Source organism: Dermacentor albipictus, chromosome 2 (assembly GCF_038994185.2).
Source record: "Dermacentor albipictus isolate Rhodes 1998 colony chromosome 2, USDA_Dalb.pri_finalv2, whole genome shotgun sequence".
In the NCBI taxonomy this organism is placed as follows: domain Eukaryota; kingdom Metazoa; phylum Arthropoda; class Arachnida; order Ixodida; family Ixodidae; genus Dermacentor; species Dermacentor albipictus.
In genome coordinates, this window is record NC_091822.1 from 146,956,135 (window position 1) to 146,983,896 (window position 27,762).

Here is a 27,762-nt window from a genome sequence, read left to right on the forward strand (position 1 = left end):
GGCAGTGCCATGGGCTAGGGTTAGCATACTTTGACCCCTGTCTTCCCATTTCGACAGGCACCAGAGTTTAGCGCGGCAGTAACATTCTGATAAATACGCACTGCCATGCCAACTAAGGGCTTCAATATTGAAATTATTAGCCGCTTAATGTCTACTTAAGGGTGAAGTTCGCGCGGGTTGTTAGTAATTTAAATGCGCGAGTTATAAACGTGGTGACGGTGTTCGTGTGTTTTTTTTTTTTTTTTCGGAGTCATTATTCACCGTTAGGGCTACTGGGGCTCGTTTGCGGCGGCGTTCTGTCGTCTAGCGTTTTGGGTCTCGCGCCTTAGTGGCGTAGGTTCCCTTCGTATTCACGAGGTTGTCAGATAGCGCGATCGGCAGTATTTCTTCGTGACTATAAGGAAGGAGTTGTCACTTCGAGCGTTAATTATTCGATATCTTTCCGGGCAGGAGCGTGGTGCTTGGCAAAGGACTTGGATATTTACACTTTTTTTTAGAATGTGTTTGTGAAGCGTAAAGATAACTGAATTCACGGGGGTAAGCTTGATGTTTCTGCTTACAAACTTAGCTTTGAGTTTTGCGGCTATGTCATGTACCCGAGTTCCGCGATACTTTTTCTCTTGAGTTACGTAATGATGGATTGGGCGTGTGTCTTGCTTTTTTTTCTTTCGAGTAAACGTTTAGCTTTAAGAATCACGACATGCCTACCGGGAATGAATTTTTACCGATATCTGTGAAAGTAATCACATTCAACTTTTCGCTTCGCAGTTCGGTGCAAAAAAAATTGTTTTTTCATCTATGCCCCTTGTTGTCACTATATTTAAATATGTATTCGTGAAAGTAAGAAATAGGAAGGACAAATTTAGATATAAATTAAGAAGCAAATAGCTCCCTCTAGTGTTTGTTGTTACTAATATCATTTCACGCACTAATCTTCTCACCCAAATCATTATCGACTATGTTCCAATCAATTATACAGACTCGTTGGGGGAAATTGGCAAACAAGGCAAATCTTGTGACTAGCACTCTACGTGGTGCAGCACGTTTACAGTGAAAACTTTAAGCGAATATAGCATGGGTTTCACAAGTGACTTAAACTAAATAACGTTTACAAGACCAATGAGCAGTATTAAGGCGGAAAGAAGATGGCGCATGCAATTTTTATAATTCAAGCTTGTTATCTCAATCTCTTTCTCTCTCTCTCTCTCTCGCTTGCTCAATGAATCAATGAATCAATCAATCAATCGATTGATCGATCGATCACTTTAAAATTTCTCGCTTGTTTTGTTAGCTAATGTCTGCCTTCTCCTTTTATTCCCTTTACCCCTTCCCTGAGCACAGGGTAGCCAGCCGGTATTTACACTTGCTAACCTCCCTGTCTTTCCTTCCTATTTGTCTCTCTCTCTCTCTCTCTCTCTCTACGCAAGTTCGTTTGCATTGTGGAAACAAACGTATCGAGTTTTTACCTTGCGGCTCCAAAGTACGAAGCCTCGCTGGAAATGTCCACCCCCCTCCTACACCCTACACCCTCCCCACACAAATGTAGAAACCTCGGGGGCGCTTATCCTGCTTATAAATAACAGAAAAAATACAGGCGCACACACACACACAAAAAAAAAAATTCCCTCACGACAGTTATTACAGCCTTCGCCCCCTTACTGTTGTTATTATCGCGCGATGCACTTGCGAGTACCCTGTCGGAAAACCCGGGCTTAGCTCCGCACATGGCTGCTGGCGTTTGCCCGCTGGCCGATTGCGGGCCGGGATGGCCGTCCGCAGGACCGCGTATTGGGGGCAAGCGCGCTATCAGGGCACGCAAGGAAAACGGGACCAACCAACCGCCCGGCCGACCGAGGTGTCATTTCATGCCATTTATCCGCCGCCCGGTCGATGCCACCACTGCTCGTGCGGCAATCAGGCGTCATTCCGGGTCCCCTAAGAGGATCGCCTGCGAAGGGTCCAGCTCCTGTAGTTTTCGACTGAGCTTTCTTTTTTTTTCGTGTTGTTTCTTTTTTTGTTTTTGCGATTTATCTCTTTTTTTCTTTTCTTTCTTCTTCGAAGCCTTGAAACGCTATCCCCCAGTGGCGTCTTCGCGCCGAAAGGCTCGGCTTAGCGCACCGGTCACCGAGAGCGCGTCCATCCGCGGCTGTGAGCTTGGCGGATAAGCGAGCGGAACGGTGACATCGCGGACAAATTGGGACGAAGTGGTGACTCCTACAGGAACTGTTGTCTGCTGTTTCGTGTTCTTGCTGCATCAGTTAGTTCCTCGATTGCTTCTTTTTTGCAGGGCCTTCTAAAAGAAAACAGAAGTCGCTGAAACAAACAACCTGGGACAACCTGGGACAACCTTTTTAGAGAGAGGGAGAGAGAGATAAAAAAAAAGAGCGCTACCTGCTGAGGAAGCGAAAATCAAAACGCTCTGTTTATCTCAGCGTCACTCAGCGGCTGTTCCCGACGGTGCAGCTCTAAGGAAAGATGTAGGGCTTGTGGAGGGGGGGGGGGGGGGGAGAGGCCTTTGGCAAACAACGTGGTTTACAAGTGCTACTGCTGGGTGGTGCTGGTGGTATAGTGTTGAGGGGCGCATGAGAGCGTGGGTAGGAATGGGAGTTGCGCGGGGCGTAATTAGCAGCGCGAGATTATAGCCTGGCCATCGTCTCGATGCTGACATATTTTCTTTCTATCTCGAGTCGTAAATATACCGGTACGGCTTAGAGGATAAGTTATGGCCGGGGGGGGTGAGGGGGGGGGGGAGGAGTGGGCTGGGAGAGCTATGAGACTGGCGCCGCGAGGAACAGCCCGACATATGCGCTACCGTTTCGATTTCTCCCTCCTCCTTTCTTTCTTTCGCTCTCTCCCCTTCTTGTCTTTCGGTTCCGTCACCAATCATCGCTGTTAAGCAGAGGAGATCCGAGATGCCCTAACGGCGGTGTCTTAAGTGCCTTATCGGAACTTGGAATCTGCTCAATCTTTACGAGACGAATGAGCGAGCGCGCGGTTAGTTAACCGCGTAAGATATACACGTACATACGCGTATATGATAGGGAGGGGGGGTTAGGGGGGGTTGTCTCGGGCCTTTCATCGAGGAGGGGCCGAGGAGCCGCCGATATCTGGCAGCGTGCATACGCTTGACTAATCACGCGACTCGTTTCGGTTTACCTTCTGGCTTACGCATTTTCTTCTTCTTTTTGTTGTTGTTGTTGTTGCTACGTCGGACGGAGGAGTGGGCTCGCTCCGTTCACGTCGTGCGCGCGCGAGCGAAGTGCGCTACGGCTGCACGGTGGCAGCGGTTGTCCGCGGCGTGGTCCTGCAATCAAAAAGGTAGGCAAGCCTCCCCCCGCCCTCCCCTTCGCCCCCCCCCCCCCGCTACCTCTTTCCTCATCGCCTTCCTTGCATGCGCTGTGTGTGAGCCGGACGTGTAACGACGTGCACCAGCGCCTTTTTCTTTACCTAATCGTTCGTCGTGTCTGGTTAACTATACCCAACCTAGGTCGCCTGTATTACGCGCCCCGTGTGCAGGGGAACCACACCGCTTTGTCCTTGCCTTTCCGCTGCTCTTTCGCGGAACACGCTCTGTTCCCTCCTCGCGTGTCTTTCAGTCAGTAAGCGTCCGATCCATTGCCAAGCCCCTGTTATTATTAACAAGTAGTCCGTGACGATCTCGCTGGACTTACGGGGCGATGATTGGTGGGCCTCTTTTGTTCTCGAGGACATTTCCGTCAAGGAGCGGGTATGCCTCGATTACTTTTTTTTTCTTTTTTTTTCTTTATGACTTATACCGGTAGTCTGTGCGAAACCACGCACCGCTGCGACCTTAGCAGGATAAAAATGACGTAGAAGAGCTAGCGCGACAAATAGAAGGCTGCGATCGGAAAGAGGCGTCTTTAGTACCGGTGGAATGGGTATTTAGAAGATTATAAAGAAAGAAGAAGGGTCCGCTACTATTTTTGGGCTGCTGCACTAATGTTGGATAAACAACAACAACAACAACAACAACAACAACAACAACAACGACGACGACGACGACGACGACGACATTAACAACGTTTACGACGACGACGACATCAATATTTAAAGATGGGTGACTTTTCAAGATTTTAACCTATCTGTAAGCCGTGCCGTGTTTGACCTACTACATTGCAAACACGCCTCTTTGACGGGCTTGGAGGAACTAAAGGAGTTCACGTATGGGCGATATCAGAACACGATTCCTGTACAGTGCTTGTGGCAAATCGTCGCATAGAACAAGGGCAGTTCGAGGTTGACTCTTTAAAGTTTTATATTTTGTTGGAAATGAAAGGCACTCTTTGTGGAGGTATATAAGCTAATCTGCTTAAGATGTCCCGAGAAGAATCTACGAGGAGGTGAGAAAAAGAAGGATATGGAAAGAAGAGTGGAAGATGCGCTTGCTTGTTGTAAGCGAGCGAGATCGCTAGACGCACAGGTCTCGCAAACACGTAGCTAAATGTCACCAGAGCAGAGAATAAATCAGTCGTGTTACTAACAAGGGGGCAGGTCGATTGAGTACAAAGATTCAATCTCTTTTGATATGAGGAGCGTAGTAGCATTGTAGGCTTGCCGATCGATTCTTTTAGCGAGAAGCAGGAAAATGAAATACATGTCTGAGATAATGAAGGAAGGGAAAAAAGAGAGAGAAAGAAAGTGTGTTATGGTACCATCCAGAACAAAAGTCCAGGTCTACTACGGTGGGAAATAAACGTCACAAAATTTTACTTCTCCGGGGCACAACAAAAAAAGAACTATCCGCAGTTGTCGAAAGCTCATGAAAGCATCAGAGCACGTAATGTAAATTACAATGGTTAAGTCTGCCAACAAATGAAAATATATAAAATAGTAATGCGCGAAAGCTGTGACAGCATTAGTCGTTTCATTACAAAGTGCATAGTCGTTGGAAGGGTTCGAATGCTAAACGTTCACGAACACGAAATTACTGCACGAAATATTTAACCCTGCGTCCGAAGTAGTGTGATCGAAAAAATATAAAATGTACAACAAGAACAACAACGACAGAAAGAAAGAAAGAAAGCGAATTTTGTTCCCTTCTGGAAAGGCCCATGGGCAGTTCCGAGGTTTGAAATAGAAAACACCCATGAACACGCAAAGAGAGCACAGAGTAATCCCCGTCTGGCTGTCCATCCCCTCTATCGATCTTTGAGAGAAGGCGGGGGTAGGAGTAAGAGGTGGTCTGAGTGGCGGTTTGTTGTTGAAACCAGTTACCAAGACAAGGCTAGAAAGCGAAGTATAAAGCAGAGGCTCGAAGAACGGTCACTGGCTCCATTTATAGCGAAAACGCGATTGCGCTAACGCCGCCGGGAAAGCGATCGGCGAGAGCGCCAGGAACACTTAGTTGGGGAGTGGAAACGCGGTGGTTCAATATCGCATCCCACCACGGAGAGGTTAGGATTCGATTCCATTTAACAACGGATGCATCCTTTCCCTGTTGCGAAAACTCGGCGAAGAAAAAAAGAAAGAGAAGATAAACAACAGAGGCAAGAATAAGACTTCTGCATGGGGCAGACGTCGAGCAAATAATGACCGCTCTCAGCGACATACACAAGCGTGTATTGTTATTTAGCCGAATGAGCAGTTGCGGCTTCCCAGGATAAAAGAAATAAAAATTATGGGGTTTTACGTGCCAAAACCACTTCCTGATTATGAGGCACGCCGTAGTGGAGGGCTCCGGAAATTTTGACCACCTGGGGTTCTTTAACGTGCGCCTGAACCTAAGTACACGGGTGTTTTCGCATTTCGCCTCCATCGAAATGCGGCCGCTGTGGCCGGGATTCGATCCCGCGACTTCGTGCGCAACAGTCCATTCCCAGGAAAAAGAAAAGGAAACATTGAAACATGAGCTGATTTGCAATGTTTGAGAACGGACTTGCCAATGCGTGAAAGCATTGACACAGTCCCACCCCCCTCCCCATGCGCCTGCATGCGTAAACACACACACACACACACACACACACACACACACACACACACACACACACACACACACACACACACACACACACACACACACACACACACACACACACACACACACACACACACACGCGCACACACACGCACACACACTCCTGCGCACGCACACACGCAGCACACCGCGCGGCAGCAACGACTTCGGCGAAAACCCAACACCTCAATAAAAAGGGAAGCGCAAGAGGAGGCGGCGTGAGGAATGCACAACTCGAACAAGGATGGAACCACGTCAAGACGCAGCATCGTTTCCCCAAGCCCTCGGCGCGCTGCCCGAAGAAAACGTAACGCAGAAGTGCTACAAGAAGAGGCAGCGCTATCTCCCTCTAGCGGCGGTAGCGCGAATCAAGCAGCGTTTCCCTGCGCTTTTCTGCCTCGCGCGCTATCGGCGTCGCGGCGCGGTTCTCCTCTGCTCCGACGGCGGTGGCAGCGCGGCTGCTCTTCTTCCGACGCGCCGGTAGCCGGTGCTTGTTCGCCGGTCCGTACGTCTCGCCTCCTCCCACTTCTTCTTCTTCGTCGTCGTCCACCCTTCTCTTCTTGACTCGTCGTTCGGAGGCAACGCGCCGCTCTCCTTCGACGGCGCTGCGAATCAATGAGAAGCGGACGACGACTGCGGCGGCTGCAGCAGCGCCGGCCGCATTAGAAACACCCCCTCCTCGTCGTCTGGTGCTCGCCGTGCGTTCCTACCACCGCGTCTGTGCGTGCGTGCGGCGTGAACGCGCACGTCTATCCGTGTGGGCGTGACTACGGAACGCGTACCGCGATAACGGCACGTTCGTGTCGCCTGCCGCTGCGCGTTCCACGCGCACTCTGGCGCACCGCCGCGCTTTCTGAACCCCAGTGCCCGATCCCGGACTGACTGCGTGGAATTTCCATTCGATCCTCGTCGCAGCGAGCCTTCTCGTGTGTGTGCACGCCGGGAGTTGTGACGCGGGTTTGCGGAAACCCTCTTTTGACTTGGCGCGCGCGGTTCCGGATTGTCTTGGCTTCTGCGCCGGATCGGATCAAAAGGGGAAGAAGGAAGAGGGCTCTCACCATCTGGCTCGCAGTCGCCGGCTGCGGTTTCGACTTTTTTCGTCTGCTGCCTGGAGCAGGCACATTGCAGCCGTTTTTCTTTCTCGCGCAGGCAGAAGAAGGGCCCGACGAAACCGTTCCCTATCGGAGTGCGTTTGGAAGATCGCACCGCGTGTGACTCTGGCTGTGATCCACCTTCGTGCGCTTCCGGGGAAGTGAAGATCGTTCCTGAGACATTCCTGGGCGAATGTAGCCACTGCTGAAGAACAAACGCTTCTTTTGGTCGCGTTGCGGCGGTAATTGCGCGCTGCGTGCTCCGCGTGCCGAATTTGTGACCGAAAGTGTGTGTGCGCGTGTTGCTGCGACTTGAACAACTGGTCCGTTCCGTGTCTTGTTGCGTGGATGATATTTCAGAACTGAGCTTCCGAAAGCCTTCCACCGCGTGAAAGCGTCTGTGCTTCATCGCTCCGAATCAAACTGACTGCGTGCCTTCCAGCGGCGGCTACCGTCGCTCGGCGACCTTCAATTTCACAGTCAAGGTGCGTATGTGCGAGAGATCGGTGCTCCCTCGATTCGAATCAGTTCTTTTTTTTTTATGTGCTCGCTTTTTGGTGTAGCGGGTTTTACTTTGTTTTGTTTCGCCCGCCTTCAACGTTCGTGCAGTGCGCGATGATCGTGGTAGTTGCGCCGCAAGGCAATTGCGACGCGCTTAGTGTAATTACGATGCCACCTCGATTTTGTGCTTTTGTTTGCGTTAAAAAGACTCCGTCGTGGTGAAGAACGTTGACGGCATGCCGTTGTGAAATAGGACAGGGCAAGCTTTAAATGCATAGGGGGCTGCTCAATCCTGAACTACATTGATAAGCCTGCATGGAAATTAGCCAGAGCTTGTAAAATCAAAACTGGGAGGCTTCAATTCTCCCGTATTTACTTTATTTGGCCTATCTAGCACACTGACGGTGCGTAATTCGCATTTCTTAAACCTACAAATCTTTATTTTCTTTATCTTTTTCGGTTGGTTTTCTCTTTTTTTTCCCGCATCAGAATATTTCTTAATGGCCTTCAGAATGAGAATTATTATATCGTGCCTGCGTTGTGTACCTTATGAACGAAAACAACAATAATAAAAACGGTCGCCGGAATTTCCCTGACATGCTTGATAAATGATGGCTCGAAGGATCATTACGCTGCAAAAATGAAGTGTGCGGCTCAGTAATAGGACCAGTCTATAATAACATGCAGGCAACAGTAAGATAAGATCTATACGCGCTTTCGTAGAGCATTCGGGCTATCGATGTCTCCTGTTTACTCATGGGATCGATTCATCAGCCAGTTTTGTGTCGTGTCGCCATCCACGCGGGCACGGGCGCAGTTTAACGAGGCTATTGTGCGTATAGGGGAAATATAGAGATTCCGCCTTTTACGACCGCTTGCAGATGGCTGAATGCGCTGGAAAAGCAAAAGGAATCACGAACAAGCTCCGGCACCACAGTCTCAAAAACGAGGACTAAAGAGGTAACTAAAATCGTTCGAGGGTGCGTGCAATAAAGGCTTCCTTTATTGCGAAACAGCTGCAAATGCGCCGTGCTTTTCGAGCGGGGCGTCACATCTGTAAACGTATCTTTATTATTTAGCCCTCTGAAACTCGAATACATGTGCAGTGTATTAGTAAACGCTGCACGTTGCACTGGACTGTAGCGCAGTTTAGTGCATTGCAGTGCAGTGTAATGCACTGCGGTCAGATCAGCCTCACGGTCGAGGGAGCCAAACGAGACAGACGGCTCTTTAATGAAGCACGGAGGGGTATTGCCTGGTGGCCTTGGCTAGCATGCGACTAGAGATACAAGTATGAGAGGACGCGTACACTCAGCAGAGCTCACGGTAGCACTGCCTACGGAAAACACCCACTCGAAAGACCTATAACAGCAGCAAGTCAAGCTCAAATGTACCGCAGGAAAGTTAAAAACGCAGTGATAGTGCGGAATGCACAGACAACCCTGCTCCGGGGTCTATGTGAGACACTTAGCCCGAGGCGCGATTTAGGGCGTATATTTGCTGTAGACCGTAAAGTGGCCCTAGACGATGGGAAGCGGCTGTAAGAGTGGGTAAAATGGTGTTCAGTAGGATTCGCAATACATGCGGTTACTGTAAAGCGAATGGAGAACGTCATGTACCTCCCCTCCCCCCCCTCCCTCCCTTTATTTTTATAAGACTGGTTAGCAAGGATATCCCGACGCGCTGATGCAATGTTGGGCACCTACTACTTTTCTCGCGATCAAATAGTTTGATACACGTATGCACATATATACATTGATGACAATTGTACTCACAGTTTGTGTGGGATAACAATATTGCCACAATGCACGTACTCACGACACCGGCCTAACGCCACGATCAAATTAACAGCGTAAAAAAAAATATCGATACAATTTCGAACGTCACTACGGCATAACTATATCGAAGCAAAAATACGAATGAAAGAATATCAGGAAGACAGTTGTGCACCAAGACTTGCACACAAGGTGAATGCAAAGTACGTGGGAATTGGCAAATACTATCCAGCTCGATTATCTCTCATTCCCCCTGTCCGTGTGTAGGGTAGCCTACCGGGCACGTGCTTGGTTAACTACCCTACCTTTCCCTTTTTCGCTTCTCTCTCTCTCTCTCTCTCTCTCTCTCTCTCTGTCTGTCTCTTTCCCATTGTTCCACAGACTTCAACCCCACGTGGACGGTACCGTGCTTCGTTCGTGGCCCTATACAACATCGATTGTTTCCAAGACTCCACACATCTCAGTAGTTGAACCTCTCTATATTGGACCATGTCCAGCGGTTCGGAGCGCAGGTTGCCCATTACAGAGGGGATTGAACCGTGTGTTCAGAGCAGGCAACTTTTGTTCGTGACAGAGAACAATCACACGGCCCAAAAGACAAATATCAAGCTAACGTAAATTGATAGATTACACTTCTCGGATACCCGACAGGTCAGTCTTGACGTGAGGGGAGAGAGAGGGCAGAGAGAGAGGGATGCAATGGTAGGAAGCTTAATTAGTATTTGTCCAGTTTGTTTGCCTACAGGTGGGGAGGAGGAGAAGTTGACGAGAGAGAGAGAAAAAGAGGAAGAACACAAGAGTTCAGACGATGCCTAGCGTTTCAACAGTCGGGCATTCAAGTTTATCGCCTTCATAATCGGATGCTTTGCAACATAGAAAAGAGGCTATCACCCAAAAAATACACACACACAAGTGGCAACGCCGTCTTGACATTGACTCGCCAGCTATCTGTGACGTCGGAGATTTTGACACCGTCTGCTCGGGATGGTCAATCGTCTATCAGTAAAAGTATCAGTAAAAGTAAAAGTAAAAGTAAAAGTAAAAGTATCAGTTCGAAACTGGGCAACATAAAGTGACGTTACCCGACCCTGATGGTGCCGGGTTTCTGGGTGCCAAATCCAACGATGGGAAGTTTGGTCTCCACTTCGCTGATAAGCGGAATCTTGCCACCAAGGAAATGCAAAGAGAGTGTTGAAAGAACGCTCTAACTAGTATAAACTGATGTGATGTTTCTATTCAGTGACCCTTTTAACACCTTAGTGCTGGTCAATCACACCAGCTTTATATCTGCGAATATCTCAGTCACAGAGATGTGCACTGAGCCCGCAGTCTCAGTGTGCGGCCCATTATCAGATGTATACCGCCGACGCATGGCCGTCATGAACTATTTTATTTCCTCGGCACCGACTAAGACCTCATGGCAAAACAATTTACACCTCTACCGTATAGTGTGCTGTAACAAGGGGCTGCGCCATTTTACTATCGTTTTTCCATCAGAGTCGACCTACGCGAGCGACCTTGGTCGGTCACCAATGCTAAAAAGAAAAAAAAATTATAATAAGAGAGAGAGAGAGAGAGAGAGAGAGAGAACAACTCCCGTTCTGCGCGAATGTCACATTCTTTACCCGGCCGGGGCTGCAAGCGCTCGACTCGAGCTGCGCAACATGTTTAGTGTTTCAACGCGGATCAACTTCCCGGCGCTGCCGAATTCAGTCATGCTTGTGCGATGGAACGTCACCTTTCTCACTGGCACCGGCGGCGGTGGACTGTAGTCGCGGTCTGTGCGGCTGTGGCGGATGATGTCTCACCACCTGCGTTGTTTTATTTCTCTTTTTTTTTAATCTTCACCCGTCGAGACAGGGCTGGCTGCGTCAGCTTCGACTTGACTACAAACAGGCTGCAGAATGCTCAGTAGGAACAGTGTGGGCTTGGTGGAATGGAGGCATCCAACATCTGATTCATCGCGTCTCCTTGCTGATATCTCTTCTGTATACTAAATACTTGTAATGTGACCCAACTTCTAATGATAAATTCTGATTCTGATCCTGATAGCGTCAGTGACACGCGACTGGGTTCACTAGTGGCCGGTATAATTTACAACAACGTTACATTCGACTGTCCTACTGCTTTTCGCTTTTATTGCGCTTGTGTTGTTACTGTACAAACAGGCTTAGTGTGCCGGTGGCATTACTTTCACGTTTCAATGTCGTAGAGGTGCATTTGCCGCCGGAGCTCCACCAAAATTCTGAGGCGCGAATGAACGGGAGCACTTCTTCTACTAGGAGGCATCATACGCGACAGTTAAAGCGTCGAATTAGGCTGATCGTCGAAAGAGCCATGGCCTCTATAGACCAGTGTTTTGTTGCGTCGGCACATCATTAAGATTTAAACGTACTACTTCTGCAGTTTCGTTACCAAGAAGGCCTGCATGCCTTGAAGTATATTATGCAGTACGACAACCTATGAGACAGAGAAGAAATGTACTTTCAAAGACCCGTCCCCTTTGTGGGGACCGGCCGGTCCATGGACCGGTCCTTCATGATTAGAGGTCGTTGTCGTCGTCGTCGTCGTCGTCGTCGTAATAATAATAATAATAATAATAATAATAATAATAATAATAATAATAATAATAATAATAATAATAATAATAATAATAATCAATGTCGTCGTCGTCGTCGTCGTCGTCGTCATAATCACCACCACCACCACCACCGGCCATCGAAGCCTATGCTACCCTTCGAGCATGGCTTTAGCTCGCGTGGTAGACATTTTTTGTTAACGTAGGCAATAAAAATGTGCTGAAACTTGGTGGTTCAATCCACAGCCGGAAGAGCTGTTGAGATCGAATGCGCAACTTGTGCCTTCGGCATACTGCGCCTAACTCAAGCTTCGTCAACCGAGTTATACGTAAGAACCTTTCCTACATTTAAATACGTATACGTAAACGCAATCGAGACGTTCAACGTAACATTGTTTCACTCGGAAGAATGTGCAAGTCGAGCGACAAACACGTAGAGCCGCGTAACGGTGGCAAAGAAGGACAGACAGATGGAGGTTTCTGCGCAGCCATCGGCAAATTTCGAAGACAAGCGCAAGGCAAGTCCGACCGAGTGGTGTGTTCACGCCTGGTGAACAAGGCTGTTGGACATGAATGAGCGCTGAAACGGAGGCGAGTCGGGCTATTTGGTTGATGCTCATTTTGGACTGACCACGAAGCACTCGCGCGCATAGATGGATGTGCCATGCGTGAGTCCATGCCGCGGTTTGCCGCTCCTGATCATTGTTGATCTGTATACGGCTCGTATTTCATACATTGTTTCCTGAATGGGCCCAATTAAGAACAGACACTAAACGCGCCCGCTACACATAATGACCGTCGCTGAGACCCAACCATTTCGAATATTAGGCCGGCCCTGCGATCCCAGGGCATCGGTCGAAAGCGTGCTATAAACCAATTCCACAATCTCCTGTCGTGCTTTGACCTACTCTCGGCTACGGGAGACACGATTGTCATCCCCTTCTTTCTGTTTGCCACTGTCAATCCCCCGAGCCGAGCACATCGCGGAACGTGCCGCACTGGCTGCAGCCGGCGAACAATAGACGTCAACTTGCGCCTATAGTTAATTTTGCCTTTTGCGAGAGCCACAATGCTGACTCCCCTCTCCCCCCCCCCCCCTTCCCCTCCACTCTCTTTTGTTTGAAGGCCCTTGTTTATGCGCGACAGCCTCTTGGAACTTCAACCGTTCCCTTCTGCTTTTGCTTTGTACTGCTCTCCGCGGCAGCGTTTTCAGGCGTGCTCTATCGAGGAGTGCTGGCATGTCCTCTGGCTGTCACCTGCACATACGCGCAGCGTTCCTTTTCATTCGTGGCAGCTACAACACCGGCATGCAGCTGCTGCGGCGGCGACGGGCTTGTGTATCCCCCAATTGGTTGAGCTGTCGAGTGGCATGTTTCCAATTTCTCGCGGTTCCCCATACACGAGATTGCTTTCTTCGTCTAGCAAACGGTTGCCGCTTGCTCGTGAAGAGCCGACTAACGGCCGTTACGCGATATCGGTTTCCTTGCATAACACCGGGTTCCCGCCGAACGTTTATACAGGACATAGGCCACGTAGGACAGTCTCATGCCACTGCAAACATCTTCGCACTCGTTTTATTTATGAGGCGCATGGTCATTTGCTTGTGATCTTGCCACTTCATGCTTTTTTCTTCTTCTTCTTTCGTGAGTCTGAGTTATGTTTTAAAGCGAATATTTGACGCTGCATTGGTACGGGGGGGGGGGGGGCGAGGGGGGGGAGTATTTAGTAATGCATTGTGCTTTGATCACCACATTTGCCAGTTTCGTAGGGGAGCCTAGACTCAGTCACACTTGTCCATCGTTTGTTCCAGCAGGCTCCGTTCTCGTGAAATAAAATAAAATGTAGCTTTGCTTGACTTTAATAAGACGGTTGCTCATGCTATGCCTTTCGCGTTCTGAAATTCCTCGCTTCTTACATTGTTTCGCGGAAATGGTCAATTTTTGTAATGACCGACTCGGAATCGTTGTTCGAACGCGTTGGTGGGTTGCATTTTAGAGGAAGAGAGGAAGAGGCTGGGCGGAGGGGGGGGGGGGGGTTGAGAGCTTGCAGGACTTTGTTCTTATTTCTGCCTGATTCCACCAGTAAATGTACACAGTCGCTTTCTTTTAGAAGTGTGACATTTCCAAAGTTAAGCGTTTGGCTATAGTTGCTGCTGCATTATGAAACTCCTAGCGCATCAGACGCGGAAACAAGAATGGACACTCGCACCGCAGTCAGTGCCCATTCTTGGGGTCCCTGTCTGATGCGCCGGGAAACATTGGTATAATACCTATCGTGTGAGATGCATTCCGTTCTGTTATGAGATGCATTCTGCATTTCCGTTGTTGAAGATTTGCGGAAATTACTTGCGGTATGGTTTGGACGCACACACGAGGAAAAGCTTCTTAATCTTGACGTTCACATCACTTGTGCAGTTTTGTGTGAAGGCGTCTTGGCATCCACTTGCAAAAAGCATTAAGATCTCTCGCAGAGAGAAAATTTTCAGTTCGGAGAGGCAGATATGTCATTATGCCAAAGTTTGACGTTACAGAAAAGTGTGGTTTGTCGCAAGTAATTGTACTTTGTCTTACGTTTAATCATAGTCCTTGCTATGCTTATGCTTCCTTTCTGTGCATCAATACCGAAAGCCTCCGTGAAATATGAAGTGCACTTCAATTATTAATTTGGAGGAGTGTGGTTCATGGGAATGTGAAGGGGCGAGAACAGAAGGGAAATTGCGCAGCCAAGTGCTCGTTCTTGCAAAATATTTGGCCCAATTTACAGAAGGAGAGAAAGATAGTGCATTCAGGGCCAGTAACGCTGAATATTTGCTCGTTAATGAACTAATTACCGCTTCGTTATACGTTTATCGTATCTTTTGGTTATCACTTCGCTCACTTTTGCAGCATATGTAGGGCATTCAAGTCGTTTCATGTTGCAATTTCTCCTTTCCCTTTCTTTCGCATATTTTGCTATATCGTCGCTGACGAGGAGTTCTCGCTATGCCTCCTAATTTTGCACTTTCCGTGCCATGGTCCACAACGCCCAGAATAACGCGCGCAAAGTTGTGTCCCGCCACCTCAACAAGGCCACGACGATCCTCTCCACACGTGCCTGCTATATTCTCCAGGTATTGCCGGAGACCAGCACGTTCGGGCAAGTTAGGCCCGCGACATAACCAACACTTCCTGCGCGTGGCTGCTATACTTAAAGAACTCCTCGCCAACGCGTAATACTTGCACATGCGCCTGCAGGACACCCGCGCAATCTGTATCCAGGCGTGTGTGCATGTGTGTGTGTGTGTTGTAACGGCGCCAGCGCGATCACCGCGGCGTATCGCTAAAGAATGCGAGCAGCAAAACATCCCAAACTTCGACCGCACGAAGTCGATGTCAGAAGCCGGAAATGACAGTCCACTCCCGGTGCTTCGCAGGAACAAACAGTCGGGGGACGCAAACTTTTCCTCGAACCAGCGTCCCTACCCGATCCAGCCCGGCGTAGTTTGCCGGTGCGTAGATACCACGCGCGACGTGGTTATAGCGGGGAACGGGAAAACGGGGATACGTAGGCGGCGGGCGGAGAGCGGAGAGGGACTTTGTCTCGCGTTCTTCTTGCGTGGGGAACAAAAGCTGTTCCCGCGGCCAAAACAAAGCAGAAGAATCCGCAGCAGCAAGGCGCTCGAAGGAGTTGCCGGGCGAGCGAGCTCAACAAAACGCAGCCGGCCCGCTTTGCTGACCGTTCCCGGCCCCGCGCAACTCCACGAGCGAGGCGGGCTTCGCCGTTTCCTTCGAAGCTTTCCTTCGAGCTTTTGTGTAGCGAGAGCAACCGGGTGCGCTCCCATGCACGCGTGCAATGAGTGGTGGTGGCCGCAAGCACGGCACACAAGGCGGCGGTGGCGGCGGCGGCAGCCAATTTCAAAATCAATACTCTCGCAACGCTCGTTAGGGGCAGCGATGCTAATTAGCCAGCGGTTCGCTTATAATTACCGGGGCTCGGCTACCGCGCTGGACACTGGCGTGCCGCGGCGTTCGCATCGTGTGCGTGCGTGTGAGTGCTCGCGCGCGTGTGGAGGCGACCGCGCGGCGTTATCAAAAGAAGCGGGTCCATCGCGCGGTGTTTGTCCCAAGCATCCACGCCGCCTCCTGTTCATCCTCGTGCTCGCTCGGTTCCTGCGCTGCTCGCGCTTTAGTTTATTACAGTCGCCTGTGAGCGAAAGCTCCGGAAGAACAGATCCGCGTTCATCCGCCGAACTCCCCCCACCCCTCTTTGCCCCCCCCCCTCCCTAAATGCACACGCTCTCCACAGCCCTTTCTTGCCGCTTTCCTATTCCCTTCCCATTCCATACCCCGATGCGTTTCGATCACTGGACCGATTGATTGGGTCAGCGCCTAACGAGGTATCGGCGGCGATTCGAGTTTTTTTCCCGTGCGGTATACATAAACAGAATGAGAGTACGCTTCTGTCTTCATCAGCGCACCCCGGACGCCCGGTTCAGCGAGTTGCATCGCGGGAGCGATGGCGGGGAGTTGCAGGAAGTTTAGTTAGTCGTCGAACTGGCCTTGCCTCTGCTTTAACTATCATTTTTTTCTCTTCTCTGGAGTCAGAAACTCTTGGGTCGCTAATTATGTTCGAGACAGAGAAAGAGAGTGAACTTTACTGAAAAGCTGACTTTACTGAAAACCACATATAGGGCGACTGGTCGCGGGCGCATGTCAGAACGAGGGATGTCCTCGCCTCGGCAACTCTACTATAGGGTTGTAGAAACACGGCAGAAGCGTCAGTGAAGTGTTCTGATTGCATAGGTCGGCGCACTTTCGCTCAGTGAAGACAGGCCGACTAAATATATTTACGCGGTACTTCTTACCTTGCGCTTAACATTTATTGCTTGCTTTTCGGGGAGACTCGCTTTCTTTTTTTTTTTTCGACCATTCGAGTCGTTCACTTCTTGATCGTGGTTGGCCTATGCGTACTTGGCGGACCCGACACGGCACTGCGGCGAAATTTCCATTTGAAAGCACCGTTTCTACTTTCCCTGCTAAACGGTGCATAACGAGGAATCAGGTCCGTACTTACACTGTATATGAGGCGCACCTCAGAGAGAGAAAGACTGATGAGACCTGGAAAGGTTTTCCTATCCGCGTGTATGTACGACTCGCACGATACTCCATGCAGGTGATTGGGGTGAAAGATAAAAGCGGTTACCCGCGTAGCTCATTTGGCCTCCCCCGTAATCATCTGGCTCTGCTCAATTTCTCTGTTTGCGTTGGCCCGTGATCTCTTCGGTGTCAGAGGCCCGTTGGCCCGTCCGCACTGCACCCACCTACTTTCACGAAAGTTCCCTCGTCTCACTTCCTTAGTGCAGAGCAGACGTTATCTTTATTTGTTCAACATTTCGGCCAATCTGTCTTATACGAAGACCCCCGTGAGCGAGGAGAGCGATGCTACAGTCGGCCGCTCTGCGTCGGGGGGCACAACCGGCTGCGGACGCGGTCGCTGGGGTCAGCACGTGCTGAAGAAATGTAAATGCCTCCGCAGAGTGGCTCGGCTCTCGTTTTACATTTCGCGGGGAAAAATCTAGAGTACACTTGCGAAGCGTCGCGTCAGGAGACTGGATCGGAGTTTTGAAGACCGGAGCGTGCGCGGTTTCTATTTCGAGCGCGGCGAAATGTTCTTTCGCCGAAGTGCGAAACGAAGATTAATCGAGCCTAGCGGCCGCGCGGTCCGCGGCTCTCTGTAGAACGCCTTCGGTCACTTGCCCCGGACGAACGATGCCGCGCCGAGGGGCTGCGGAAACTATTTTCGCGAACGAAACCAGGAAGAGTTAGCAAAATCGCTCAACCCTGTTCGCGCGCGATCAGGGACGCTTGTTAAGAAACTTAGCATCGTGCGTGGCTACGGGGCTCGTGTGTTTCGCGTACTTCTCAAGTGTGGTCGAGACGCAGGCGTCGTTATAGATTACCCCGGATGCGCCGAAACGTGCAGTAGTGTAGCGGCAGAGTAGCTTTTAAGTTTTAACTCCTTTACAATTTTCGGCACGCTGGAGGCAGAACAGATGTGATGTGATGGAGGCGTTGGATGTGTGCTTGAGTCTGGTCAGAACGAGGCAGAAGGGGGTACCGTTAGCGTCATGCGTCGTGTATATGCGTATGGCACGACCAGTGCACGAGATTAAACCAGCTCGTGCCTATACAGTAACCAACTAGTAACCTTTTTCTATGCCTTCCAGTCGTGTTAGTGTTCGCAGAAGCCGTTCGTCACTCTGCACCGGCGTAAGGGCTCCACGGTGCAAGCGAGCTGCCAGCGCGTTGCGAGCTGCTCGCGAATTACAATAGGGAAGACAGAAAAAAAAAAAAAGATAGCATGGGGACACTGCGACTCTGCGACATTTATTTGTCTATAGAAAGACGTATGTTTGGAATCGATGGCCGTCAACGATGCCGGAGAAGAAAACACTAAAATGAAGAGGTAGACAGAGCGTGGAAGACAAGGAACGAAGACGGTGCTTTCTGTACGCAGCTGTCAGGACAGGCCGGCCGGCCTTACGGGCGCGCTGTAATATACGTGACGGAAAACAAAAGAACCACCACTTGCTACGGTCGTTTCACGGAGCGAAGGGAACCGCCTTTTTGTCCGATCTCGGCCCACGCCCCACGAATGTGCTGCCGCTGCCGTACTACCACTAACAGAAACTACTGGTTATAGCTGTACATACGCGGTGTTGCGGTATGTGTCCGTATAGAGGGACGACGGCCAAGCTGCGCACCCCGTCTGCTCTTTCAATCAAACGCACCAGCAGAAGCAGCAGCGGCCAGGTATATGGGAGCCGGGCACTTGGAGAGGAACAGTCAAGATGCTTCACGCTTCCTGTCTGCGGGGTGGAGTTGCATTTGGCGGTAGTAGTGGTGGGAACGCGAGGATGAGAAGGGGGCAAGGAACAGGCGGCACAGCAGTAGAATTGCTGATTGGGGAGGGGGGGGGGATGAACATGCCATGGTTGGCGGTGTCTTGACTCGGCTCGACTTTGCTTGGGATTCGTGTTTGCTTCACGGAGCGTGTTCTCATCGTGACCGTTGTTGAGCAAAGGAGAGAGAGAGAGAGAGAGAGGGTGAAAGAGGGAGCCCAGGGGGTAGCAGGGTAGACGGAGGAGGATCGGGAAGCCGTGCACCCGACAGATGAGGCCTGGCGCCCGTCTCTCTCTATACGCCGCTTTATTTTATTATTTCTCTATAGTGTTTCTTATTCTCGCGCTGCGTGCACCGCAAGACCCTGCCGCTCGCTGCCGCTGCCCCGGGGGTGACAGGCCTCCGTCTGTCTGTGTTGCCTCGCCGCACGAGGAAGAAACACAGCGCACCGCCGCCTTTCTAGCTCTGCCATGACGAGATAAATAGAAACGTCTGCTTAAGCTGACAGATGGCGTTGTACGTATGCACAAGAATCCACGCACGCGCGCGCGCTTCAAGACAGTGCAGCAGCCGCTCGACTCGTCGGAATGGCGGGCGAGCTTTCGAGACGCGTAAGAAAATAACAAATAAATAGAAGCGATGCGAAGAAGTCGCACACGCTTTTTCGGCTCTCGGAGCGCGTAACGCCGCGGACAAGAACAGCGGCGGGCGCTTCTTCGGCTCCGGCGTTGATTCAATAGGCGGCTGCGGCGATGATTGCGATGTTTGCGGAAGTTTTCTCCGAGGGCAGACGTGTGTGTACGACTACGCGAGCCGCGGTCAGAAGTCGGCGTTGTTTAATTAGGATCGCGCGCGTGCCCCGTATATAGCCATCGCCCTTCGCCCGTGGTGTGCCTCTCCCCTCCCCGCTTTCGTTCTCTTCTCTCTCGCCAAACTTCCCGAGCAGCCGTACAGCTAGCTCTCCTCGTCCTCCCGCTCCTTCACTCGCGGATACTCTTATGTCTGTTTCGTTTCTTGCAGGTATAGCGGCGGGCAATCGCGATTTTATCCGACGCTTCGCGCAGCCGCTAAGCCTCCTTTTTACTCGGCTCGGGCGAAGAGTGATGGTTGCTCACACTCCTCTACTGCTTCTTGCCTTCTTCGTACGCGCTTGTTCGTTCGTTAAGTTCGTCGCCAAGAAGCGTTTCTTCGTTTGTTTTCTGGTTTCTCGGAGGTGTGCGCGCGAGACGGCGGCACCCCTTTTCGCGGGTTGCAGCCGGCGCCTGCCTATACATGCAGCGGCGCACGACACTGCTCGGGCGCGTGCGGGTGTTGAGACAGGTTCGAGTGCTCACCCCGGGGTCGCGTCTCGGTAACCATCGCCACCCGTGGACGTGTGTGTTTGCACAGCGCGGGCCGTCGGGTTTCACACGCTTGCGCGGGCACGCGTCAAGTCGGCTAAGGCCTCTTCCGGAAACTGGCGTGTTCCCTTCGGTACCACTCGTGGCGGGGCGTTGATCGAGGAGCCGTTGGCTTGACGAGCAGTATATATATATATATATATATATATATATATATATATATATATATATATATATATATATATATATATATATATATATATATATATATATATATATATATATATATATATATATACGCTGTCTCTGAATGCTGGACACCTCGATTGGCTCGGATTACGAAATAGATGAACAGAAGAGACAAGGATTGTCTGGGACGTGCATAAGAGAGCTTCAAAAGGAGAAAAAGAGAATGCGAGGCCCGCCGATTTGGCTCTGTGCAGCCTGTCGTAAAAGCTGCATTGCACCGTATTGCATCGCGCTGATGTTTGCTTTATAGGATTCTGTACTGTATGTCTTAGCTACTGTGTACTGTGCAGTACGGCAACGAGTTACTACCGCTACTTATGCACACTCTCGCATCTGCACGTCAGCCAAGGGCGCCATTTCTATGCATCGCTGGGGCGCTATAACGTAAAGCTTTTCCAAACGGTTTCTATTCCAATTGTCCTGCCAGCCCTCCACGATTGGTCCAAAAATTTTCGGGTCACCCTCAACATCGCTGCTCGCTCACGCTGCGCCACGAAAACCGCGATACCTCCCCATCTCATATGATGTGTACACACTGATCATGCATGATTAGACCGAATGGTTGAAGGATATTTAATTCTGATTCGACGGTTTTTTTCGCCATTAGCTAGCCCTTTTTATTGATCAGAGTTTACGGCTGCACCCGCGAAAACTCACGTCAAAGTGACTGTAGCTTTAGACATGCATTAATATGCTGAATGAAACTGAATTTCTTCCTGAATAAGCCGTAGACAGCCCCGTTAACCTAAATTAATAGAAAATAGTTGCTTGACGATTGTTCTGCCACTGGCTACTCGGAGCTGCCGGGTAGAATGGACTTATTTCCGCATAATAAAATAAAGCATGCGGGGAAGCATAACGTTATCGAGCCATTTTGGCACGTGTGTGACGTCACTCTGCAAGTTTTTCTTCGCTGAGGATCCGTTTTAGCGGCGTTTTTAACGTTCGTTGCATACCGCCTCGAGTTTTGACCAGCAACCGCCTGCTAAGTAAGGGGAAGCTGACCAATCGCAGACGCCAGTGCCACTCTCCTCATACGGTTATCTACGCTCACTGCGCTGGCTTGGCCCCACTGAAATCCTCTCCACTTCAGCATGCTCCTTGCCTCTTGTAAGCCAATCAGGTAAGAAGAACCGCTCAATGTGGGCGATTCTATTCGCTTTGAAGGAGGAATAGGACTAAAAGAAGTAAGGAAAGGTAGGGAGGTCAGCCAGACGTACGTTCGGTTTGCTAACCTACACTGGAGAAGGGATTTGAAGGAAGAAGAGAAAGAAAGGAGAGGGAGGGAAGGAGGTACTATCATTGTGCACACGTGCGGTCGTCTACCACTTCACGCCTATGATTGGTCACTGAGGCCAGTCGACTTCATGAAACGTAGCAGTTCCCGCGTCGTTTTGTAAGCCTGCGACGCGTGGGGCCATGGTCCGAAAACCTCAGTCCCTGAAAATGGTCTGCTGTCTAATCGTTCCAACACCCTGCGAAGAACGTCACGTTCCATGTCAAAGACATTACTAAAACACATCACGTGCTCGATAGTCTCTTCGCACTTTCATGAGTCACAGATTGGTGTGTCGGGATTCGCTTTGAAAGTAAACAAAAGCGACCTCCTAAAAACGAGGAGAGCGCTTGATTGGGCTCTTCAAACAACGCCGCAGATTACCACCCGATGCTTGCGTCGGTCGTTGCGTAAATTTGACGCCAGCAGATTGGAACAAAAACAGATTCGCATAGTTTTAGGCTCCTGTACTTTGCAATACAACTACTGCGCATTCCTATACAGTCATTACTATAGCGAACATAGAAAAGGTATTGGCAGATACTTAACTCTGAGAACTTGATGAATTGAACACGAAAGCAAGGTAGAGGAGGCGGAGGTCATTTGCCCATTACTGCCGTATTTGGAAATAAGAGCACACTACGAGAAAATGAGAGTGAGTGAAAAAGAGGCAGGGGAGGGGGGCGATAGTTGTAGGGATTATGGTAAGTGACAATCCTCTCGGCTAATATTGACGTTATTTGTGGTTACCTAATATTTTTGATGACTGTGCTCTCTCTTCACACCGACTGGAACGGTGTACATCTTGGCGACCGTGGTGTTGTATACAGTCTGGATCCGGCGAGGTGTTGTCTGGAAACGAGCACGCTGCGTTCCGTTATTACAACGGAGAAGCTCGGTGACCTCCAAAGTGGTGCGCTTTCTGTATTTGTATACCGATGATACTTTTGTTTTTGCCAACTATAGAAACGATGCGCTACAGCCTCATTACATAGTGCAGCGGGCTTTCATATACATAATGCGAGAGTACACCAAGCTGCGGACTGTTTGATGAATATCGACCGACCGCGACCGCTTGTCTCGTAGGTTTGCGACTACCAGACCACACCGCTCGGTCGTATAATTGGTCGCGAGCTCGCCGCCCTTCGTTCGGCCGGTGAGCTAAGCCTTGTCCCCGCGTGTACATCTGGTCTCCCTTGTCATTTGGTTCATTTTTCCTGCGGGTATAGAGAGCGACCCGAGTACCGCGAACAGTGCTGGCTGCAGTGGAGCGTAGTGCCATTAATTACGGAGTGACTCGAACCTTTTGCGCAACTGTAGCCGGAATGTGTGTGCTGGCGCGCCCGCCGATAAGTGGCCATCGAGGGCGAGCAGGCACGTACTACAAACGCGACCGAAAATTAGATATGCGTCTCTACTATAGCAATGGCAGTGTTCGGGGCACCGCATGCTAATTGATTCGGCCCCGCCAACGACGCCTCTTACAACGTGTCTCCCACCTTCCATCTCTCTCTCTCTCTCTTTCTTTTTCTTGAACTATCTCGCAAGCATGCCGACTGTCGCGTAGGTCGTGCTTCCCTGTCCCCGTCGCTATCTGCAGGTGGGCGAGTCGGGCCTTTTTTCTTTCCTCTCAGCGGTGCTAAAGCAGTGTTACGTTCTCTTTTTGTAAAGTGTACAGCATATGTGCTCTGTGGTGTGCGCTATACCTGTGGCCCTGTCGGATGCTCAGGGCTTAAGTTAGGTTACGGTAGCGCTGTGCTTATTAGCGTCGCTCTATTTTCTTCGAAGGAAAAGCGTGCGAAGCGCTGGACGGCGCCTTTTTATACCCCCTCTTGCATATCCGCATGCTGTCGCCTTGTGGCCACATCGTAATTACTTCAGAGCTCTTCTTCGAGTTTGCGTTGGCGTCATGCGTTCCTAATCTGGACCTGCTTTCTGGTTCTCAGTGGGAAAGCTCCGCGCGCGCGAGGCAGACACCGGCGTTCTGTTCTACGGGACCACTTGCGCTTAATACTAGCCTATCTTAGTTGACCCAATTCCTGCTGTAGTACATTTTGCAGTGGCTTTTGGTTTTAGCTTTACTACTATTTGTTATCGATATCATTAGAGCCTTAAAAAAAAGGGCACTCGGTAGGAAGAGTAGACAAAACTAAAGCTCTGTATATTTTCATCTTTCTAAGCGTACTGAAAGTTGCTTGTACTGACGTGGTCCATGACGGATTCGCGGTTACATGCCAGCTGCTCCGTGTGTTCTGGGGACACGGTCATCTCAACTGCACCTCACAGGTTCAGCCTTGTCATACATGAAGTTCAGCGTCGCTCAGGCGTACCACGCCTGTCCTAGTTTCAGGCATGTTGTGCCCTATAGGCTCCTGTGATGAAGCCAGCTTTGTGGACGCGAGGAGCTGTATTGAGAAATGTAACTACATCGTCATATCCCCATACCGTCCTATGATAATGTTCCCCGTTTCCTTCTCTACAAATTACCTGCCGCACGAACTATAGTTCATTTCAAAGCCGGCAATATTGACGACAGCTTCGTCCAAACAGAGTGAGGAAGCGCGTCCTCTTTGACTTTACCTCTAGGTAACAAGTATACAGACAAAAGACATACAGCAACGACAACACAATGTCGAAGTTTCGCGGACCCCTCGAGGGCGCCGTCCAAGTAGTCCAGACCGTAAACCTACATCTACGGAATGAGGCCGACACCAAACTAACGGGGCAGAAAGTAAACCAGAATATTCGACGCCAAATCGACACTTCGCGTGCGGGGGAAGTTCGGGTTCCTTTTTCATCGATATAATCATCATTCTTTCGTTCCCTCCCGCACGAGGACGGCGCCACGCGAAACGCTCGGGCACATAAATATCCAATTTACTCGCAGGTTCCATCTCTCCTTCCGTTCCCTTATTTCTTTCTTTTTTCTTCTTGCTCTTTTTTTCTTTCTTCTTGCCAAACCTTCTTCCTATCTTGGGAGCGAGGATCGATTTACCTCGAACCGGCGATAAAGGCGAGACGAGGACGACGACGAGTGTGAGACGAAGCACCCACGCCTCGCGCTGGTAACCGCCCTCACTTTTCCGCTTTCGCCTCGCAGCCACCTTTCTTTCCATCTTTATTTTCTCCCCATTCCCTCCATTCTGTCTTGTTGCCTCCTTGACTGGCTTCTTTTTTTTTTTCCCCCGTGCCGCATTCCTTGCTCAGAGACGGGGGAGAAAAGGCAGAGCTAGACCTCGATCGTCCTTGCTCGATCTCTCGAATGTTCCCTGTTTAGTTTCGTGTTGTTTTAACTTTGTAGTGCTTTCCCTTCTTTTTTCGGCGCTTGCCGATTGCGATTCTGCGAAACTTCGGGAGAATCGATTGCCGGAGAAGAGCGGACGCTATGGCGGCAGTGGCCAGAACCTGGGAGTGAAGGGAGAAAGGTTATGGGAAAACGAAAGGAAAAGAAAGAGGGGGGGGGGCTTGTGAGGGAAAGTTTAAAGTAGAGGCCATGCAACGTGGGCTACCGGAAAGACGGGGAGGAAGGGATGGGGAGGGGCCGGCGATGAACAATAAGCAAGAGGACTGAATGAAGAAGGCGAGGAGAATAAAAAGGGCTCCTTCGAGTCTTGCCGTCGAAACCGTCGTTCAAGATCCGTCCGAGTAAATGAGAGAGAGAGAGAGAGAGAGAGAGAGAGAGAGAGAAAGAGATGGGAAGAACAGTAAACGGAGGGAAATATTTTCCTACCTGACTGTCTCCGTCTGCCTCCCCCTCAGCCCCGCGATCAGTGAGGTGAAGCATGCCGGGAGATCGTGTGTTGCGCCATTGCACGGCGCGGGAGTTGCCAGATCGTAACGACCCAAGTAACGACGACACTTCTTTTTTTCTTACGTTATTCGTCTCGTCGAGGCGAACGAGCGTGATTCTACGTGATGTTACAGAGAGTGCCGGATTCTGAGCTCGTCATAGCTGCTTAGCGCGATTAAATGTGGGAAAGCGAGAAAGGGATGGTGCCGATGGCATGGGGGCCTTGTACAAGGTCGCGCTGTCCATTTAGTTTGATATACCGGCATGGCAAAGAATAAAAGAAGTAAGCTCACCATTACCGTCAGACGGCGCTGACTTCCAACAGGGTGGGAACGCTCAAATCAGCAACACACTCGTTCCTATGAGTTCGCCCGGTACCACCCGCATAGGCGCAGTCATACATATGCGTTCACTCCAGTAAGTGAACAGAAAGAAAGATGCAAGTCAATGATGTACGGTCAGCGGTACCTTGTATATCATTCTTGATGTGGAATCCTCGTAGTTATTCGCGACGCGTATTTCCGACGCCCAATATATCCATCAGCATGGTCTACAGGCAGTTACTGCGCTTGTAATCACTGTCATTAACATAAAATCACACAGTGCTGTATACCTTGACCCTTTCCTTATTTACAGCCTCACTTACCTTTAGAACGACCTTTAATTGCTGCGATTTCATCGTTTACACCAGCATTACTGCTGCGATTCTGCCGACTGAACGAGAATTCCTGCTAACCTTCGATCCACCTGCCCGCTCTGCAGCACATGTTGAACGTTTATTTATTTATGAAACAGTACACATACAGGTAAGTACAGATAGACTGAGGTGCCGCAGAGAAGTGCCGAATTTAGGTTCGCGTAAAAAATTTATCAGCAATTGAAAGGCTTGACAACAGGAAGGGGGCAAAAAATCGCCGAATTAATACACAGGTCGTTATACCAACGACTATGTTACGAGTGATTGAAGAGGGCGAATATGACAATTAAGATAGTCGGTCTCTTTAATCGGCTGGTTCGATCGTCCGACAAAAACAGGAAGGTAGATTAAGGATGCAGTTTCGATATACCTTGTTTTCATTTAAGTAGTGAGCGCTTCAGCAGTTTACGCATACAAATTGTATCTCTGGTATAGGAAGGGGTTGGCCGTAGGTTATTGCAAGGCTGGATCATTGCAAAGCCATTAACGTCCTGCGCGTCCCCAATTAAATGCCCGAGGTAGTTTGATAATTCCCATTCCTTAATTATTTACGGCCAACGATGCCTGACAACTAAAGAAAGTGTCCGGGTACTTTGCTGCGATGTCTCTCAAAGGGAAGGCTACCTGTGCTCTCGCAGGTGGTTGCTAGGCAACGCGAGGCCGTGCACAGCTGAGCTAAGCTTTCTGGTAACCTACTCAGGAGTCAGAGAACTCGCGTGTAAAAGATAGGATTCGAGTCAACGAAAAATCGACCGTGCAGCCAGCATCGAGGTCGCTTTGCGCAAAGATTATATATATATATATATATATATATATATATATATATATATATATATATATATATATATATATATATATATATATATATATATATATATATATATATATATATATATATATATATATATATATATATATATATATATATATATATATATATACTTAAATTGTGAGCTTTGATTTCGATCATGTAACTGCCTTCGCGAACCAATGCACCTATACTGAAGCCGCGCAATAAACCGAACGAAAGATCTGCACGAGCTAAGGGAAATTTAAGCTCTTTTAAAATTATTATTCAGGGGCATGCAACTAGGCGTAGGAATATAGGGTTTTCGGCTTATCGCAATGCTCCCGAAAAAGAGAGAGGCAATGAGAGCCGACGAAAGGGGGGCGTGACGCCGCTGGGATTCAGACCCGAACATGCTTAACCCTTGAGGTGCGGTGAATTGGGCAACAGCGGCGACTGTACGCCTATGAGCTTCCGTGTGCCTATAAACGTACTTGTGCGCGTATAACGTAACGCTAAGAGTGTTAATCAACACCGCTCATGGCTATACCGAACGTGTCGTACGAAGCTTGTTGCTTATGTTCTGTTCTGTTTTGTTGTAAATTTATTGCTTCCGGGAGGCGAAGGTAGAAAATACACCGGCTGTTCAATTTCTCTCTCTTCTGTCACGTTCTAGTGACAACGAATTTTTTTACCTGAATTAGCTTCAGGGACAGTCACTTTGTCTACGAACACGGGAACAGTAAAACAGAGAGAGAGAGAGAGAGAGAGAGAGAGAGAGAGAGAACAAGGAAGGTCTGAGAAGTTTACCAGACGGACGTCC

General features: G+C 49.7%; 1 protein-coding gene across 5 annotated transcripts in view; it reads left to right on the forward strand.

The window, feature by feature from the left end:
• Positions 1-27,762, forward strand: part of LOC135904617 (sterile alpha motif domain-containing protein 11-like) — a 523,025-nt gene that overhangs the window by 114,383 nt on the left and 380,880 nt on the right. The window contains exon 1 of one of the 5 annotated variants that reach the window (XM_070534070.1): positions 3,289-3,318. The exons of 3 other annotated variants lie outside the window; for them this stretch is intronic. The gene's annotated coding sequence lies outside the window, so the exon portion shown is untranslated. Of the gene's footprint in view, positions 1-3,288; positions 3,319-7,541; positions 7,551-27,762 lie in introns of those variants that run through there. One more of the 5 variants, XM_070534071.1, reaches the window with a different exon arrangement.